Consider the following 19,815-nt stretch of genomic DNA (forward strand, 5'->3'; position numbering starts at 1 on the left):
TTTTCCCGGTTCAGTCGCCCTTACTAAGGGAATCCCTGTTGGTTTCTTTTCCTCCGCTTATTAATATGCTTAAATTTGGCGGGTAGCTCTCTCCTACTACGAGGTCGATCGTGGCCTCATCATCCTTAGGGGGAACAAGTTCCCCAACCACGAAGCGGAAGACGCTCTGCCACCGACTTTCTTCACCACCGACATTACCAGGCAGGAAGGTTTGAGGGGCTTGTCGCGGGGGTACCAGCGGCCATGGCGCCGGCACTCCCACCCCTGACTCCGTTCCTTCTCATTGAGTGGTAAATAGCCAATAGGAAAAGTGTTCCAGCAGAACATCTCTCGCAGAGTCATATACACACACAGTTTTAATGCATATACGCTCGTGTTCCGCCCTTACTCGGCCGCACCTTTGCCGCTTAAACTTTGACCTCTTTCCCCGTTCCCGCATGCCACAGCAGTGGCACTTGTTTATCCGGAGAAAGAGAGCGAGAGTCGCAGTATTAATTGGCGTGAGCGGCCTTTCCGGCTGCAGAACTAGTGCTCTATCCCCGCGAGCGCCGTTATGAGGCGCAACACCGTCTTTAACGCGTTTAGAGAGAACTCCCCCTGCCTCCCTCCCAGTCATGAGATAGACGTGGACTCGTGGCGAACTCTCAAAGAGAACGCCCACACCGCGTCTGACCGTGGGAGAGGGTGGAGGAGCGCGTGAGGAAGAGCACGGCGTCACCCAAGCATTCTCATCTCTCTGCCTGCACCACTACATGGTAGACTGCGGGCCCAGGCGCACTCATCAATCTAGGTTCCACTGCAATGCATGCCAAGCACTCTTTTCGAGGTGATAGACGAAATTCCGGCGGGGCTTACTTAAAAGATATCCGACCCGGTTTCGTTTCCTCTTCGTGGGATGGAGTGCCTCTTAGAACATGTGCAGCATCAGCCATGAGCGGCCGACGGCCATTCGTGTCTCTGTGGACAGCAGGCAAAAGAGCGCCGCCTCCAGTTATTTGCGAGGGCGACAACTGTCGCTTTGTTGTGGTTGAATGGGTGCGCCGGTCCATGACCTGCTAGTGATAGGCTTTTCTGCTTGTTTTGCGGCACGCCATGCTAAAGGCGCCAAGTGACAAAACCCCATGAAGCTCGGTTCGGGTTACCTCGTGTCGGGGAGACAGTCAGCAGGGCACTGAACTCGCAGCAAAATCGATGGATGCAGGTCAACCAGAGAGGAGTGGGCGGCGACAGTTGCAGGAGCTGCTGCAATATGTTCAACTGTCGATGTATTCTGGTATTCTTTATGATTCACATACGACACGCAGTTTGCTAAGTGTCTTCATCGACCCACTTGCCGAGTGATCCTCTCAAGCAGAGTTGTGTATTTGCCATTTGGTCTTTTTTTATGACTAACCACTCCAGGCTCAGCCCCAGCCGAAAGGGTTTGGACAGACATAGCCCAAGTTTAGGTTTGGGTTTGGCCGACGGCCGAGTTGTGAAAGAAAGTGACACTTAATTTTCAATTTTTTTGGCCAAGAGGTTTGTCTACGGTAGTAGTGAATCCACGGCAGCCGCCCAAAGCCTCAAGGTCCGCCCTCCGGCTCCGCTTCGTTCAAGGTGGTCCACCCACAGCGTGGTGGTACCTATTTTTGGTGCGGGGGCCGGGATTGTCCTCTTTCGCTGCTGGAGTTGCCAGAGCAGAGCCCGAGACCGCCCAAATCAGGAGAGTAGTAGTAGTTTTAAGAGCGCCCCGTTCTCTTTCTCTCTGTTAATGATCCTTCCGCAGGTTCACCTACGGAAACCTTGTTACGACTTTTACTTCCTCTAAATGATCAAGTTTGGACATCTTTCCGTCAGCTCGAGGCGACGACCCCAGAAAACCCTCGCGGGCAACGGGGCCGACAATCAAAGAGCGCCAGTCCGAAGGCCTCACTAAATCATTCAATCGGTAGTAGCGACGGGCGGTGTGTACAAAGGGCAGGGACGTAGTCAGCGCAAGCTGATGACTTGCACTTACTGGGAATTCCTCGTTCATGGGAAACAATTGCAAGCCCCAATCCCTATCAAGAAAGGCTTTGAACGGGTTACCCGCTCCTCTCGGAGGGGGAAAACTCGTTGACCTTCTTCAGTGTAGATACGCCATGGCGCTCCAGAACATCTAAGGGCATCACAGACCCATATTGTTTCAATCTCGTAAGCAAGAATTGCCGCTTATCCCCTAGCAAGGCAACTGACAATCATTTTCTGGAGATCCGTCGACTACTTAGGTGGTGTAGGAGTCCTTGCCTGTTATCGGAATTAACCAGACAAATCGCTCCACCAACTAAGAACGGCCATGCACCACCACCCACCGAATCGAGAAAGAGCTCTCAATCTGTCAATCCTTCCGGTGTCTGGGCCTGGTGAGGTTTCCCGTGTTGAGTCAAATTAAGCCGCAGGCTCCACTCCTGGTGGTGCCCTTCCGTCAATTCCTTTAAGTTTCAGCTTTGCAACCATACTTCCCCCCGAACCCAAAGACTTTGGTTTCTCGAAGCTGCCCGCCGGGTCATGGGAATAACGCCGGGCGGACTGCTGAAGTTGGCATCGTTTATGGTTAGAACCAGGGCGGCATTCGACGCTCGAACCTCTAACTTTCGTTCTTGATTACCTGAAAACATCCTTGGCAATGCTGCGTGTCTGCCCTGGCGACGGTCCACACTTTCACCTCTAGCTGCCGCAATGCATCATTCTCGCTTGTTCCGGGATTGAAGAATATTACTTCTGGTTCCGAAATCAACAAAATAGGAACCGAGGTCCCATTCCATTATTCCATGCACTATTCGCCATTCAAATAGCCTGCTCTGAGCACTCTAATTTTTTCAAAAAGTAAATCCTCCGCCACCGCCAACTCTCGCCATTAAAGAGCATCTCTGGCGAAGCCGCGGGCGGCTGTTCGAGCGTGACAGTAAACACCGGGCGGTGCAATCAGTCCGCAGTCCGAGATCCAACTACGAGCTTTTTAACCGCAAATAACTTTACTATACGCTATTGGAGTTGGAATTACCGCGGGCTGCTGGCACCAGACTTGCCCTCCAATGGATACTCGTTAAAGGATTTAAAGTGTACTCATTCCGATTGCGAGGCCTCGGATGAGACTCACATCGTTATTTTTCGTCACTACCTCCCCGTGCCGGGAGTGGGTAATTTGCGTGCCTGCTGCCTTCCTTAGATGTGGTAGCCGTTTCTCAGGCTCCCTCTCCCGAATCGAACCCTGATTCCCCGTTACCCGTTATAGCCATTGTAGGCGCATAACCTACAATCGAAAGCTGATAAGGCAGACACTTGAAAGAAGCGGCGCCGGTGCGGAGACCGTGCGCTCAGCCCGAAGTTATTCAGATTCACCACAGGTGGGTTACGGACCGGGGCCCGACCAGTTTTGAACTAATAAAAGCGCTCTTCCCTTGCGGTCAGAGACCAATTGCATGTATTAGCTCTAGAATTGCCACAGTTATCCAAGTAAGTGGGTTTACAGATCCAATGAAACATAGCTGATTTAATGAGCCATTCGCGGTTTCGCCTTAAATCGGCTTGTACTTACACATGCATGGCTTAATCTTTGAGACAAGCATATGACTACTGGCAGGATCAACCAGGTAGCTGCTGCTGTTGGCGGCGCCTATCACGGCGGCCAAAATAGTGAGATTGAGAGAGAGGCAGAAGACATTGGGCGAGGGACCGCACGTTGGCCTTAGAGAAATAGCAAACCAGATGATCAGATCTAACTGCACCTTCTCTTGCTATCCTCGGCGCCGGCAGCGCCACCGTGTGTGCTAATCTCCTCCCTTATCCGCTCCTCTTTGCCCCAGCTCCAGCGAGGCAGCCGACATTGGGCGAGGGACCGCACGTTGGCGAATCTCCTCCCTTATCCGCTCCTCTTCTCTTTGCCCCAGCGAGGCAGAAGACATTGGGCGAGGGACCGCACGTTGGCCTTAGAGAAATAGCAAACCAGATGATCAGATCAAACTGCACCTCCTCTCGCTATCCTCGGCGCCGGCAGCGCCACCGTGTGTGCCAATCTCCTCCCTTATCCTCTCCTCTTCTCTTTGCCCCAGCGAGGCAGCCGACATTGGGCGAGGGACCGCACGTTGGCCTTAGAGAAATAGCAAACCAGATGATCAGATCAAACTGCACCTTCTCTTGCTATCCTCGGCGCCGGCAGCGCCACCGTGTGTGCCAATCTCCTCCCTTATCCGCTCCTCTCCTCTTTACCCAGCTCCAGCGAGGCAGCCGACATTGGGCGAGGGACCGCACGTTGGCCAATCTCCTCCCTTATCCGCTCCTCTTCTCTTCTCTTTGCCCCAGCGAGGCATAAGACATTGGGCGAGGGACCGCACATTGGCCCATCTCCTCCTCTCTCTCTTTCTCTTACTGTTTGTGGGGACGTGGGCTCATGAGCGCCATCGTCGCCCAATATTGGTTAGGTTGTGTATTTCACGGGTGGGAACCGCCATCATCGTTGTTAGGTGATGGGGTAACCCAACGTGTGCTTTGACGAGTTTTTGCTGCTAAACTCTCTTTTTAGTATACTCGGCTCCCAGACTGCGCCCTGGTCGTGTTGAACCATGAGCGTTGTCTATGCACATTTAGGGTAGCCGTTTGCGCGTGGAATAGTGCAATGAATCTCGGTCAAGAGACGGTTGGGCGCTGCATTGAAGGCCGGCACAGACGCGAAGACGGGGTGATCAGCCAACGCAAGTCCGCTAAGTTGGGCAGACAGCAAGGCGAAGGGGAGCCTGCTCGGACTGAAAGGCCGCAGCATATGCGACGGAACCAGTAGGGTGGTGATGTGCGTCAGAGAGAGAGAGAGAGAGACGGAGTAAATACGCTCAAACGGAGAGACCTGCAAGTGTACTGATAGAGCGCCAGCCTACTCGGGCCATAAGTCCGCCTCCACTGCCATTCCTCTGATCCAATGAGACTAAAATCTCTCTCTCTCTCTCTCTTTCTGCTCCAGCCATTGCAGGGCAGGGAAGCGACGGCAATTTTGGTTGTTGTTTTTGAATGCCGCGCTTTGCTTCGCAGAGGCGCCGAAGCGCTCCGCTGGGGGGCGGAAGATATTTCACACCGAATATGTGTGTGAAGGCACCCTCTCCCCTTAATATAGTGAAATAGTGCAATCCAGCATACAAGGTCGGACGATAGGACATTCACCGTACCGCACCTCGAGAGTGGATGTTGGGTAAGGTTAAAACCGGACTGTTCGCAGACAGCCGAATAACCCGGTTCCGGACTAATTGGTGGATGCAACATCATGATGATGCTGCTGCTGTCGCGGAAACCGCAGTGGCGACGTGAGAGAGTAATAATGTTCAATAGGGAGAGCGACCTGGCTAGTGTAATTGATAGATCGCGAGCCTACTCGCCATTAGCCCGCTCCACTGCCATTCCTCTGACCCAATGAGACTATTCTCTCTCTCGCTCTCCTTCTGCTCCAGCCATTGCAGGGCAGGGAGAGGAAATCGACGGCAATTTTGGCTGTTGTTTTTGAATGCCGCGTTTTGCTTCGCAGAGGCGCCGAAGCGCTCCGCTGGGGGGCGGAAGATATTTCACATCGAATATGTGTGTGAAGGCACCCTCTCCCCTTAATATAGTGAAATAGTGCAATCCAGCATACAAGAGCGGACGATAGGACAGTCACCGTACCGCACCTCGAGAGTGGAAGTTGTTTGATCGTTTGTTAGGCAAGGTTAAAACCTGACTGTTCGCGAACAGCCGAATAACCCGGTTCCGGACTTACAATAGACGCAACATCATGATGCTGCTGCTGTCACGGAAACCGTGGTGGCGGCGTGTGCGCGCCGAGAGAGTAATAATGTTCAATTGGGAGACAGACCTGGCTAGTGAAATTCATAGAACCTCCACTGCCATTCCTCTGACCCCATGAGACTATTTTCTCTCTCTCTCTCCTTCTGCTGCTCCAGCCATTGCAGGGCAGGGAAGGGAAAGCGACGGCAACTTTGGTTGTTGTTTTTGAATGCCGCGCTTTGCTTCGCAGAGGCGCCGAAGCGCTCCGCTGGGGGGCGGAAGATATTCCACACCGAATAGGTGTGTGAAGGCACCCTCTCCCCTTAATATAGTGAAATAGTGCAATCCAGCATACAAGGGCGGACGATAGGACAGTCACCGTACCGCACCTCGAGAGTGGAGGTTGTTTGATCGTTTGTTAGGCAAGTTTAAAACCTGACTGTTCGCGAACAGCCGAATAACCCGGTTCCGGACTTATTGGTAGACGCAACATCATGATGCTGCTGCTGTCACGGAAACCGTGGTGGCGACGTGTGCGCCGAGAGAGAGTAATAATGTTCAATAGGAAGACAGACCTGGCTAGTGAAATTCATAGATCGCGCTCCACTGCCATTCCTCTGACCCCACGAGACTATTTTCTCTCTCTCTCCTTCTGCTGCTCCAGCCATTGCAGGGCAGGGAAGGGAAAGCGACGGCAATTTTGGTTGTTGTTTATGAATGCCGCGCTTTGCTTCGCAGAGGCGCCAAAGCGCTCCGTTGGGGGGCGGAAGATATTTCACACCGAATATGTGTGCGCAGGCACCCTCTCCCCTTAATATAGTGAAATAGTGCAATCGAACATACAAGGGCGGACGTTTTCATCACCGTCTCCCACTCGGTGTGTGCAGATTCTCGGATCATTTTGTATAGTATGCTCTTAAATCAACCACCGATTGACTTTGACGGTCTCCCATGCGGGTGTGGAACTTCTCTGGTATGTCATATAATATGACCGAGGTGCCTCTACCCCTTATTATAGTGAAATATTGCCATCCAGTGTACAAGGGCGGACGCTTTCATCACCGTCTCCCACTCGGTGTGTGCACATTCTCGGATCATTTTGTATAGTATGCTATTAAATCGACCCTCGATTGACTCTGATGGTTTCCCATTCGGGTGTGTAAGTTCTCTGTAGTATGCCATTAAATCGACCATCGATTGACTTTGACGGTCTCCCATGCGGGTGTGGAACTTCTCTGGTATGTTGTACAATATGACCGAGGTGCCTCTACCCCTTACTATAGTGAAATAGTGCCATCCAGCGTACAAGGGCGGACGTTTTCAAAACCGTCTCCCACTCGGTGTGTGCAGATTCTCGGATCATTTTGTAAAGTATGCTCTTAAATCGACCCCCGATTGACTTTGACGGTCTCCCATTCGGGTGTGCAAGTTTCTGTAGTATGCTATTAAATCGACCCCCGATTGACTTTGACTGTCTCCCATTCGGGTGTGCAAGTTTCTGTAGTATGCTATCAAATCGACCCCTGATTGACTTTGACGGTCTCCCATTCGGGTGTGCAAGTTTCTGTAGTATGCTATTAAATCGACCCCCGATTGACTTTGACGGTCTCCCATTCGGGTGTGCAAGTTTCTGTAGTATGCTATTAAATCGACCCCCGATTGACTTTGACGGTCTCCCATTCGGGTGTGCAAGTTTCTGTAGTATGCTATTAAATCGACCCCCGATTGACTTTGACTGTCTCCCATTCGGGTGTGCAAGTTCTCTGTAGTATGCTATCAAATCGACCCCCGATTGACTTTGACGGTCTCCCATTCGGGTGTGCAAGTTCTCTGTAGTATGCTATCAAATCGACCCCCGCTTCACTTTGACGGTCTCCCATGCGGGTGTGGAACTTCTCTGGTATGTTGTATAATATGACCGAGGTGGCCCTACCCCTTACTATAGTGAAATAGTGCCATCCAGTGTACAAGGGCGGACGCTTTCATCACCGTCTCCCACTCGGTGTGTGCACATTCTCGGATCATTTTGTATAGTATGCTATTAAATCGACCCTCGATTGACTCTGACGGTCTCCCATTCGCGTGTGTAAGTTCTCTGTAGTATGCTATTAAATCGACCCCCGATTGACTTTGACGGTCTCCCATGCGGGTGTGGAACTTCTCTGGTATGTTGTACAATATGACCGAGGTGCCTCTACCCCTCACTATAGTGAAATAGTGCCATCCAGCGTACAAGGGCAGACGTTTTCATCACCGTCTCCCACTCGGTGTGTGCAGATTCTCGGATCATTTTGTAAAGTATGCTCTTAAATCGACCCCCGATTGACTTTGACGGTCTCCCATTCGGGTGTGCAAGTTTCTGTAGTATGCTATCAAATCGATCCCCGATTGACTTTGACGGTCTCCCATTCGGGTGTGCAAGTTTCTGTAGTATGCTATTAAATCGACCCCCGATTGACGTTGACGGTCTCCCATTCGGGTGTGCAAGTTTCTGTAGTATGCTATTAAATCGGACCCCGATTGACTTTTGGACTTGGTTCCCATTCAGTTTCGTATTATGTTATTAAATCGACCCCGATTGACTTCTTTTGACTGTCTCCTATCTGGGTAAGTTTCTGTAGTATGCTATCAAATCGATACAACCATTGACTTTGACCGTCTCCCATTCGGTGTAAAAGTTTTGGTAGTATAAGAATAAATCTCGATTGACTTTGACGGTCTCCCATTCGGGTGTGCAAGTTCTCTGTAGTATGCTCTCAAATCGACCCCCGATTGACTTTGACGGTCTCCCATTCGGGTGTGCAAGTTCTCTGTAGTATGCTATCAAATCGACCCCCGGTTGACTTTGACGGTCTCCCATTCGGGTGTGCAAGTTCTCTGTTGTATGCTATTAAATCGACCCCCGATTGACTTTGACTGTCTCCCATTCGGGTGTGCAAGTTTCTGTAGTATGCTATCAAATCGACCCCCGATTGACTTTGACGGTCTCCCATTCGGGAGTGCAAGTTTCTGTAGTATGCTATTAAATCGACCCCCGATTGACTTTGACGGTCTCCCATTCGGGTGTGCAAGTTTCTGTAGTATGCTATTAAATCGATCCCCGATTGACTTTGACGGTCTCCCATGCGGGTGGAAAACTTCTCTGGTATGTTGTATAATATGACCGAGGTGCCTCTACCCCTTACTATTGTTACGAACCCCTCCACCCAGCACTACGAAGCACGCCATCTATTGTCCTGATCTACCTACCCAGCACCACGAGCAACGCCATCTAGGGACGAGACACGAGTATGACTCGTCTTAGTTACCACTCCGAGGTTTCCCTTCTCCCTATCCTGGTTGTTGCGTCACCTCCTCAGTCTTCTTTGTCAGCTCCAATTCGAGGAGAGAGAACTTGGCTCTGGGAAGTGACCACAGGATCATCTATCCTCTAAACCTACGTGCAGTGACTACCTACCGTCTTCTACAATACTCAGCCTTACTCGTCAGCCATCTCAGCTCCTCACTTAAGTACTATTATCTTGTATTAACTCCCCCACGTCCACTTGCTTCGAGATTGTTTTATGTTTATTAATATGTATATACTGTTAATGTTTAGGTTAAGTTTGGTTAAGGGTAATTTATAAGCTGAATATTTTGTTAAGGGATTTATGGTACTCTATTATATACAACGAAAACTCGCATCCTTTGTCTACCCTTTTATAGTCCGATTGTCTTTGTTTTTTTTTATTGTTGTTACCTGTTGGGATCTGGGTAGACGTATAACTATATTCTAAATCCCCAACTCGTAACAAATGGCGACCGTGACAGGACACGACCTTAAGTACCATATTCCTTCCCCCCTTGTTACTCAGTGTTAATTATTCCTCCCAGTCACTTCTGTTCACAATTGCTTTACGGTAGTTTAAAGTTTCCTTCATATGTGTGTGCATATATTGGTATTATCGTATAGTAAGAGTGACAGCCGTAGGATATTAGGTTCCAAGTGTCATATAAGGCTTTACCTGTTATTACACGGCAGCGTAGTAAGTCTTATCGAGTGCTGGGAAGAACTGATCTGTTTAATGTCAGCCCTCACTCCAGGAGTAGGCTGTCTCATAGTCACTAGTTTAGGTGAAGTGACATCTTGGGGACGCCCTGCCTACCAGGACCCCATAATTATAAAGCCCCAATTATTGTTCTTCTCATTATCTCTATCTAGGTCAATTCATACCATTTATCAGGGTTGTTAATCCGGATCTTTATATTAATGCCGTAATACGCCCTACCTCTTTCAAGTATATCAGGGTTGTTAATCCGGATCTTTATATTTATGCCGTAATACGCCCTACCTCTTTCAAGTCTCTTATCCTTATCTAAGGATCTTCTCAGAAGAACAATAATCATAAGTGTAATTTCCCCAGGTATAACTTGGTTAGTTTTCGGGACTTTCTGGTTATCCACTGCCGTGATATTTTCTAGGGTTATCCACTTATCTTATCTTTGGACCATTAGTTAATTTATCTTATTTTTCTTAACAATGGCCACCTCAGGTTTTGATCTCCAGGATTTTATTGAAAATCCTTCCGTAGCTAAATTTACGTGTTATTATCCTGAAGAAAGAATGGAAAGAAATAATAGCCAACTATTATAATATCCCATTTTCACAGCAACTGACTAAGGAAATGTTAAAAAATCATGTGATTGAAGTGCTGGTTCAACATGAAGTTTTAAAAGAATCCGCTGTTGACAGATTAACGCCTATGTCCAAGAAACTTCAACCACTATCCACCACCCCTCCTCACTCAGAAGTTGCTTCAGGTCTGGCTAGCCCTCAAGAAAAAACACAACGAATAGACGCCTTAGAACTGGAACGAGCTAGGTTCGAGTTCCAAATCAAAATGAAAGAACTAGAGTTGGAACAGGCCAAGTTGGAGAAGGAGGCCAAGTTGGAGCAGGCCAAGTTGGAGCAGCAGGCCAAGTTGGAGCCTGAAGAAAGGTCGGAACAGGCCAAGTTGCAGCATGAAGAAAAGTTGGAACAGGCCAGGTCGGAACAGGCCAAGTTGGAGCAGGAGGTTAGACTGAAAGAACTACAGGTAAGAGAGATAGAAGTCACCTTAACATCGGAGTTTAGATCAAAAGAAGTGGCATTAAGAGAGAAACTAGCTGCTTTTAACCCTGCTACTGCTTCTTCCCTTGTTCCCGGGTTTGATGAATCCGATATGGACGGGTCATTTAGGACTTTTGAGAAAATAGCCGGAAAGAATGAGTGGCCAAAGGACCAGTGGGTGTCAAAAGTAGTCTTTAAATTGAGGTGGTAAGGTTTCGTAGAGTTTATAACTGTTGTATCTGACTGATGACTATGATACAAACAGAATATCTCACCTCTTATGCTATCACGCCAGATGGATACCGGCAGGTAAACCAGTCCAAACCATTTTTCCCACACCTTTGTTGAGTTTGCTCAAGAAAAGCTTAGGTTTTTTAAGAAGTGGTTAGAGGCTACAGAGACCTCCACATTTCAGGATTTGTTAAATTTGGTAGTCCTGGAGGAGTGGAAGAGCAAGATACCATTTCACATCTTGAAGCATGTGGAGGAGCGTGGAGAAGTTAATTTAGGGCGTGCTGCTGAGCTGGCTGATGCGTACGCTTTGTTGGTGGAGTCACTGGGCAGTAGAGAACGTGGTACTTCCCGACATGTTAGGTCCTCCTCTGATGATAACCTTTGGGGCGTGAGTGGTAGGTCGAAAGGTCCCACACCTACTCCCCCAGATATAACCAAGCTTACTTGTTCTTACTGTAAAAACCCAGGCCATACGATCCAGAATTGTAAACACCCAAAGTGTCGAATTGCTAAAAGTAGTTCCCTGGATCCCAAATCCAAACCAATAGGAAACACCAATGTGGAAAGGCCCCATCAGGATCTCTTTTCTTCATTCACCTATGAGGGAAAAATTTCAATCATGGAGGGGTCTCGTTCTTTCCCTATTCGTATACTACGTGATACGGGCGCAGCACAATCTATCCTCCTGGTTAACGTCATTCCTGATATATCTACCGCATTTACTAATGAGAGTGTTCTAATTTCGGATCTCTCATCCCATTCTTCCTATCCTTTAGCTAAAGTGCACCTCCAATGTCCCTTGATTACTGGGAAGTGCAAATAGCCATAAGGAAAGACCCAATGCCTGTGTGCGGCATTCATTTATTATTGGGTAATGACTTGGTAGGAGATCTAGTGGTTCCTAACACAAAGACAGTGCTCACCTCCCTTACCTGTCAACTCCACCACTGACTCCAAAGAAACTATTCCTCATCTTTTCCCATCTTGTGTTGTCACCCGGCTTCCACAGAGTAAAAGGAAATGGGCCCCTCTTCATCTAAACCACCCTAATATTCTCCTACCCACAGAAGATCTGCTAGCCAATAAGACTATTAGTAAGGATGAGCTCGTTAAAGCCCAACAATCTGATCCATCTTTGACTAAACTTCATCATGCAGCAGTTGAGGGTAAAGATTTTAACACCCCTTCCGTGTTTTTTATTAATGAAGGGGTTTTGATGAGGGCTTATAGGCCCCCTGAGCTTGCCCATCTAGACACGTGGTCTGAAATACATCAAGTGGTAATTCCCACCTCAGTCAGACCAGCATTAATTGCCCTTGCCCATGATGGTATTTCAGGACATTTGGGAATCCTGAAAACATATAAAAGCTCCTCCAACACTATTATTGGCCTGGACTTAGGAAGGATGTGTCAAAGTACCTAAAATCTTGTCATATTTGTCAAATGGTAGGAAAACCAAATGAAAGTATACCAGCAGCTCCCATTAAGCCCATCCCAGTATTTTCTACACCATTTGAAAAGATTGTTGTGGATTGTGTAGGCCCATTACCAAAGACTAAGAAGGGAAATCAATTCCTGCTCACAGTTATGGATACCAGTACACGTTATCCTGAGGCTTTTCCCCTTAAAAGCATCAATTCAAAAAACGTAATCAAACATCTTTTGCACCTTTTCACTTCAGTGGGCATTCCTAAAGAGATCCAATCCGATCAGGGCACCAATTTTACGAGCAATCTTTTCAAACAGGTGATGAAAGACCTCAGTGTGGACCATTGTACATCTTCGGCTTACCACCCACAATCCCAAGGTTGCTTGGAACGGTTCCATCAAACTTTCAAATCAATGGTTGCTTGGAACGGTTCCATCAAACTTTCAAATCAATGCTCAAAAAATACTGTATAGAACACCAAAAGGAATGGGATGAAAGTATAGACTTGTTACTCTTTGCCATCAGGGAATGTCCCCAGGAGTCATTGGGTTTCTCCCCGTTCGAGTTACTATATGGGAGACAAATTAGGGGACCCCTTAAAATAGTAAAGGAGCAGTGGTTTGACACTCCATCTATTAAGCCCGCAACAGTTTCCCAATACATTGACACTTTACGGGACAAATTAACTGAAGTCCGAACCATTGCTCAGTCAAACTTAAAAAAAGTCCAAGACAAAATGGTGAAGTCCCAACCTAAATTAGTTAAAGATCATTTTCTCCAGGTGACAAAGTGTTACTCTTTCTCCCCATTCCAGGCTCTCCCCTTAAAAGCAAGTTTACTGGTCCCTACATAGTTGCTGATAAACTATCTCCCCTCAACTATATAGTCCATACTCCTGATCGCCGAAAAGATTCACAACTTGTTCAGTTACTAATTTGGCGAAACCTTACCATTCCAGGCAGTCAGAGGAAGACATCCCAGAGGCTATAAGTCAACCTGTATTGCAAGGCCGCTTTATTGTCAGGGGCCGGAGATGATGACATGGACCTATTGGAGAATTTAGACTTCCTCTACCACCTAAAGAAAACCCTACTAACAGTCACATACCAAATAAACTTGATGAGTATTGTTCTGAATCCATCTCAAGCAAAAGATCTCACTGCTATTATCAACATTTCTAAAGTCATGACTGTCAGACCCCAGGGTTTTGTAATACTTAAACATGATATTAAGCTAATCTCGGATGATGTACAACCCATTAGGCAATCAGCCTATCGACTAAATCCACAAAAAAAAGAGATTATGAAAAAGGAGGTAGATTTTTTGTTAAAACATAACTTAGCTGAGCCTAGTACCTCCCCCTGGGCTTCACCTTGCCTTCTCATTCCAAAACCCGATGGCACTTTTCGTTTCTGTACCGATTATCGTAAAGTGAACCAGGCACTGTCTCAGACTCCTACCCTTTACCTTTGTTTGAAGATATAATAGACAGCATAGGCTGTGCAAAATTTATCAGTACCGTGGACCTGTTGAAAGGATATTATCAAGTGGGACTCACGGATAGGGCAAAAATAATCTCGGCATTTATAACTCCATTTGGTCTTTTTCAATATTTGGTTATGGCGTTTGGCTTTTCTAATGCTCCGGCCACATTCCAGAGGGCCATCAACTTCCTAATTCAAGACTTAGGTGGGACGTTCGCCTACCTGGATGACCTGGTGGTGGTGTCGGACAGCTGGGACGAACATCTGGTGCGTTTGGAGATACTGTTTGCACGACTGCAAGAGACTGGATTCACCATAAACCTGGCTAAATCTGCTTTTGGCCGGGCCTCAGTGACCTACCTGGGACATATCGTTGGGCATGGTATGGTGAGACCCAAGGATGCAAACGTTAGAGCCATCTTGTCCTTCCCCACTCCAAGGACGAGGAAGGAACTCATGCGCTTCCTGGGGATGTGCGGCTACTACCGTCGGTTCTGCAGTAACTTCTCCAGCGTGGCCGGACCCCTCACAGACCTTACCAGTTCTGCGGTCCCTTACATCTGGAACCAGAGGTGCGACCAGTCTTTCCACAGCCTCAAAGCCTTCCTTGCCTCCAAGCCTGTAGTCCACCCCCCTGACTACACCTCGCCCTTCCATCTGCAAATCGACGCTAGTGGTGTCGGAGTGGGGGCTGTGCTCCTACAACCCGACCCAACCACTGATGTTCTTCACCCTGTGGCATATTACTCCGCCAAGTTGAAAAAACATCAGACCAACTACTCAACCATAGAGAAGGAGGCCTTGGCTCTGGTGTTGGCAATAAAGAAGTTTGAATGTTACCTCCAGTCTTGCCCACAAACAACCCTAGTCTTCACCGACCATAACCCACTCACGTTCATCCAAACCAACAAGACCTCCAACCAGCGAATCCTCCGCTGGGCTCTCCTCACCCAGCCCTATAATCTACAAGTCCGGCACATAAAGGGGGTTGACAACCTGATTGCAGACTCCTTATCCCGAGCTCTGGTGGAAATGCAGCAGCTACTCTCCAGACGCACCAGTTGATCACCTCCTTCGCGCCAGCGCTACGGAGGTCTTTGGAGGGGGGGTGTGTTACGAACCCCTCCACCCCGCACTACGAACCACGCCATCTATTGTCCTGATCTAGCTACCCAGCACCACGAGCAACGCCATCTAGGGACGAGACACGAGTATGACTCGTCTTAGTTACCACTCCGAGGTTTCCCTTCTCCCTATCCTGGTTGTTGCGTCACCTCCTCAGTCTTCTTTGTCAGCTCCAATTCGAGGAGAGAGCACTTGGCTCTGGGAAGTGACCACAGGATCATCTATCCTCTAAACCTACGTGCAGTGATTACCTACCGTCTTCTACAATACTCAGCCTTACTCGTCAGCCATCTCAGCTCCTCACTTAAGTACTATTATCTTGTATTAATTTCCCCACGTCCACTTGCTTCGAGATTGTTTTATGTTTATTAATATGTGTATACTGTTAATGTTTAGGTTAAGTTTGGTTAAGGGTAATTTATAAGCTGAATATTTTGTTAAGGGATTTATGGTACTTTATTATATACAACGAAAACTCGCATCCTTTGTCTACCCTTTTATAGTCCGATTGTCTTTGTTTTTTTTTTTGTTACCTGTTGGGATCTGGGTAGACGTATAACTATATTCTAAATCCCCAACTCGTAACAAAATATATATATATATATATATATATATATATATATATATATATATATATATATATATATATATATATATATATATATATATATATGTATGTAATATTCAGAAATTTCAGAGTAATTTCAAATGCCCCGCCATTGGCGATACTGAGCTTTCAAGGTCGTCTGAGGGAAGAGAGCGCTCCCCGCACATAGTGGGAGTTTGTGGAACTAGGCCTAAGTGATATTAAATGCAATTTGCCGAATTGATAATGATGCGATTCATGAAGTTAAGGGACTATTATTGAATTTGAAATTATTATAGATCGTTTATCAGTCTGAATAATGTTATGGGTGTCCCAAGGAGTTATTAGTTAGGCGGAAAATATGTCACATAGGCCTAAGCTAACGCCTTGAGAGGACACGAGGCGGGCTCTCTCTCAGTCACGGGGAAGCATTAGACAAACAAGACGTTCCTGCGCGTCCGTCACAGAAATAGTCACGTGGCCTAGTCACCTGTGTTGCACTATTGCAGTATAACAAGTAAGTCTCATTCGATCTCAGACAGGGTTAGATAGGGCAGTGGTAAAGTTAACAAGAGCTAACAGTGAGTTCATTTCAGGGTTTCTGTCAGAACCCACTTGACTGCGAGAAATTGACTGCGAGAGTGATGACCGCGAGAGATTGACTGCCGTTGATGATTGAGGGTGGCGATTGTCGCCATTGGACCGATCAGTGTAGGCCTGTCACTGTTTAGCGGGGTATCAAAGGATCTCTTGAGGGAATCTAGCCGTCTGGGTGCCCAGCTGACGACGGGACGATCGTTGGGGTCATCAGCTCTCCTCTACCTCGGCTCACAACACCACATGTCTCGAGCAGCTTAGTGAAACCCTCTTGCTAACGGGAAGCTAAAGCTTCTCTCAACTGTACAAGGTCTGATTTGCTCACTCCCTTCCGTTTCATGGATGTACTGGGGGTAAAGTGAGGCCAGCTGAGTGATACAGGGTCGCACACTGAGACCATGAGTCTAGGGGATGCCTAGAGGAACATTTTGTCTCCCTTATTACGGGTGTATTGTATGTTGAGTTGGGTGGAGCATAGTTCACGAGTATTGGTGGACACAGTAACATATCAATAATAGTGACTATATTTGTGTGTAGTTAATACCATTTCTCAGTTACTGATGTTATCTTGACGTGTGTGGTTTAATATTTCTTAAATAATTTTGATAGTATTGTTTTTTGAATGTTTGTGTCACTAAGTGGAACCAGAGTGATACTGTGATTTAATTCTTTTAATGCATTTAATTTTTCTTTATAATTCCGATCTCAGGTATAACCTTTGTTCCCCAGAGTAGTGGTTAAGTTAGGTTAGGAATTGTGCATCTATTGGGGTGATATAATTTTGTTGAAAGCCCTTAAGGCCTGTTTCATGTGTGCAAGCAACATTTCTTAATACTTCAAATTTATTGTTGCCTGAGTTTCTAATAATTTCTTTATCATGTGTAACTTTTATTCCCTAGAGTAGTGTTTTAAGTTCAAGTTAAGAGGTGCGCATATTGGTGTACCATTATTTGATTGTGTTTGTAGTGTTGGAGGGAATATAAGTGTCTAAATTTTACAGTGTGTCTCATTCATCCCAGTCACAGACGCTATCCTTCCACGGGTCACGGACAATTCATTTTGTTTAGTAGATTTAAGTGTTCTTGTGCTGGTTCGGGATTTTTCTCAAAGGGGCGCTTCCACTGCCATTACCATCTATTAATCTTTAATAAACCCCAAGTCAAGTGAGAAAATAAAGTCCAGTAAATTCCGACCGGTTACAAATGGTAGCAGAGCGTAGTTATTTTTATGTCGTGACTGATAGTTCTGTGGTTGGGATAATGGGCGTAATCATGGAGTGGATGGAAACGGTAGAGTGTGTGACCCCAACTCTACTCATGCTCGCCGTGGGAATGGGTTTGTTGTGGTTGACGGTGCGGGGTTACTCGGAGAAAAGGAGAGACAGCCCGGGTTTGGTACAGTTGAGAGAAGAGTTCGTGGAACGTATTGGGAAGCTAGAGGGGAAAATCCGGGGAGAGTACCAGGAACGATTGGAACAGTTAGAAGGGAAGATCAATGGGGAATGTCAGGCATGGGCGAACCAAATCAGGGGGGAGTATGGAGTATATGTACAACAGTTAAGGGGTAAGTACCACACACAATTGCAACAGTTAGAGAAGGAACATCAACAACACCTAGTTCTGTTGGGGGATGCACTAGATAGGGTAAAGACACAGTATCAAATACAGCACGATGAGACAATGTGGGAGATGAGGAGACACAATAGTAGAGAGGGAACTAGTCTCGGGGCCGGGTTGACCATGTCTAAGTTCGACGGTAGGCCAGGAATAGAGGTAAGGAAGTGGTTAAGAGAGGTTGACCGAACCCTCAAGCTGCTAGACGGAGACGAAGTCAGCCGAATCCAATTCATAATAAGGCATCTTGCGGGGCCTGCGGCAGATCGCGTATACAATGCACGCAGAGACTGGGAAACCCTAGACGAATTAACTTGTTATTGAAGCAGCAATACGGCGGGCAGACGGCCACGTACGACGCCATTCAAAAGGTGATGAATCGGAAACAACGGAGCAATGAGACGCTTCTTGAATATTATGATGCTATGCACGATTTAAACGATGAGTTGAACCACCATGGTCATAAATATGATAAGGCCCTGTTGGGAGATGCAATCACTCGGGGGCTCAAGGAGGAACAAAGCCGTATGTGGTTATTGGAAGAGATCCAGAAGTATCCTGACCGTAGTCTAGATGAGTGGACCACGGGGCTGAGAGAGGCGGAACAAAAACGAGAGACTTTGAAGGAGGTACCGCTGACTAAAGGAAGAGAGAACGAACCGCAGGCTGGAGGCTCGATTCTCCCGATGTGCTATGCGTGTGGACAAGAGGGCCACCTCAGTTTCAATTGCACGAACAGGTCCGGACCAGGAGAGAGTGTCCCAAGGGGATACGTGGCCAATGGCCAGTATCGAGTTGGAATTAACAATCGGAACTGGCTGTCGGGAAATGGTCAAGGCCAGGCAGTCCCCGCCAACCGTTTCTGGCCTTACCAATAGATTCCACCGGCGATGTTATGAATCAAGAGAGAGCGGACCCATGGTCAAGCGTGGTCCGCATGACAAATTTAATCATGACAGAAGGTACCTTAAGGCTAAAAGCAGAGTGTCCTAAGGTTTCGGTGCTGGTAGCGGGTCGTGAAATGTGGGGTTTAGCAGATACTGGGGCAGAAGTGTCGTTAATTGATGAACTTTTCTACCGTCGGGAGCTGGAGCCTGCAGGCGTGGTGTTGCAGCCCACTCGAATAAGGGTAAAAGGGGCGTCAGGGTTTCCAGTGCCGTGTGTGGGGTGTATTCGGGTCACTATGGTCGTATGTGGGGTGGAAGTCACTGATGTGGGGATGTTGGTTTGTCCAGGGATTGAGACCCAGGGTAAGGGGCAATCACATGTTGGGTTGTTGGGGATGAATGTGCTGGGGGAGGTTGCGGAGATCTGGCCACACATGTATCACTTGTGCAGGGAAGCCAGGAGCACCGCTCAGTGGGAAAATTGCTTGCATGAGGTTAGGCAGTTATGTGCAATAGAGGCCATCAGCCTGGGGTATTGTATGACAGAGAGGAAGAAAAGCCCAACCATTCCTCCCCGGAGTACTCGGTTGCTGTCAGTATGTGTTCCCTCATTAAGCTAGGTAGCTAACAAAGTAGTGATTGAACCTCTAACAATGGAGTATGAAGGTTGGATGCCTGAGGGTGTGATAGTGTTGCCGACAGCTGTAAGAGTGGTGAGAGGCATGACCCAGGTGTTGGTGGCAAATCTGTCTGATAGTCGTAAGAACTTGAGGGGCAATTGGCGGATTGGGAAAGTGGCTTCTGGGACGGAAGTCGAGGCAGACATCAATGAAGAGGTGTATGTGAGGACAGTTCAACCGGATGCCCGTACGGAAGTCAAAGTGCACACGGAGGAAATGAATGAGGAACAAGAGCGTGCAGTTAGGTGTTTAATAGAAGAATTTAGTGATATTTTTGAAGGAGAGGGCCAGCCCATAGGAAAGGCTATTGGGGTTCAACATGAGATCC

General features: G+C 47.5%; 1 non-coding gene across 1 annotated transcript in view; it reads right to left on the reverse strand.

The window, feature by feature from the left end:
• Positions 1-107, reverse strand: part of LOC121856139 — a 4,322-nt gene extending 4,215 nt beyond the window's left edge. Inside the window, exon 1 of the ribosomal RNA XR_006086906.1 lies at positions 1-107. This exon is cut by the window's left edge and continues 4,215 nt beyond it. This is a non-coding gene — a ribosomal RNA (large subunit ribosomal RNA).
• Between the last annotated feature and the right edge of the window lie 19,708 nt (positions 108-19,815).

This window comes from Homarus americanus, unplaced genomic scaffold, assembly GCF_018991925.1.
Source record: "Homarus americanus isolate GMGI-L3 unplaced genomic scaffold, GMGI_Hamer_2.0 scaffold45559, whole genome shotgun sequence".
NCBI classification, from domain to species: domain Eukaryota; kingdom Metazoa; phylum Arthropoda; class Malacostraca; order Decapoda; family Nephropidae; genus Homarus; species Homarus americanus.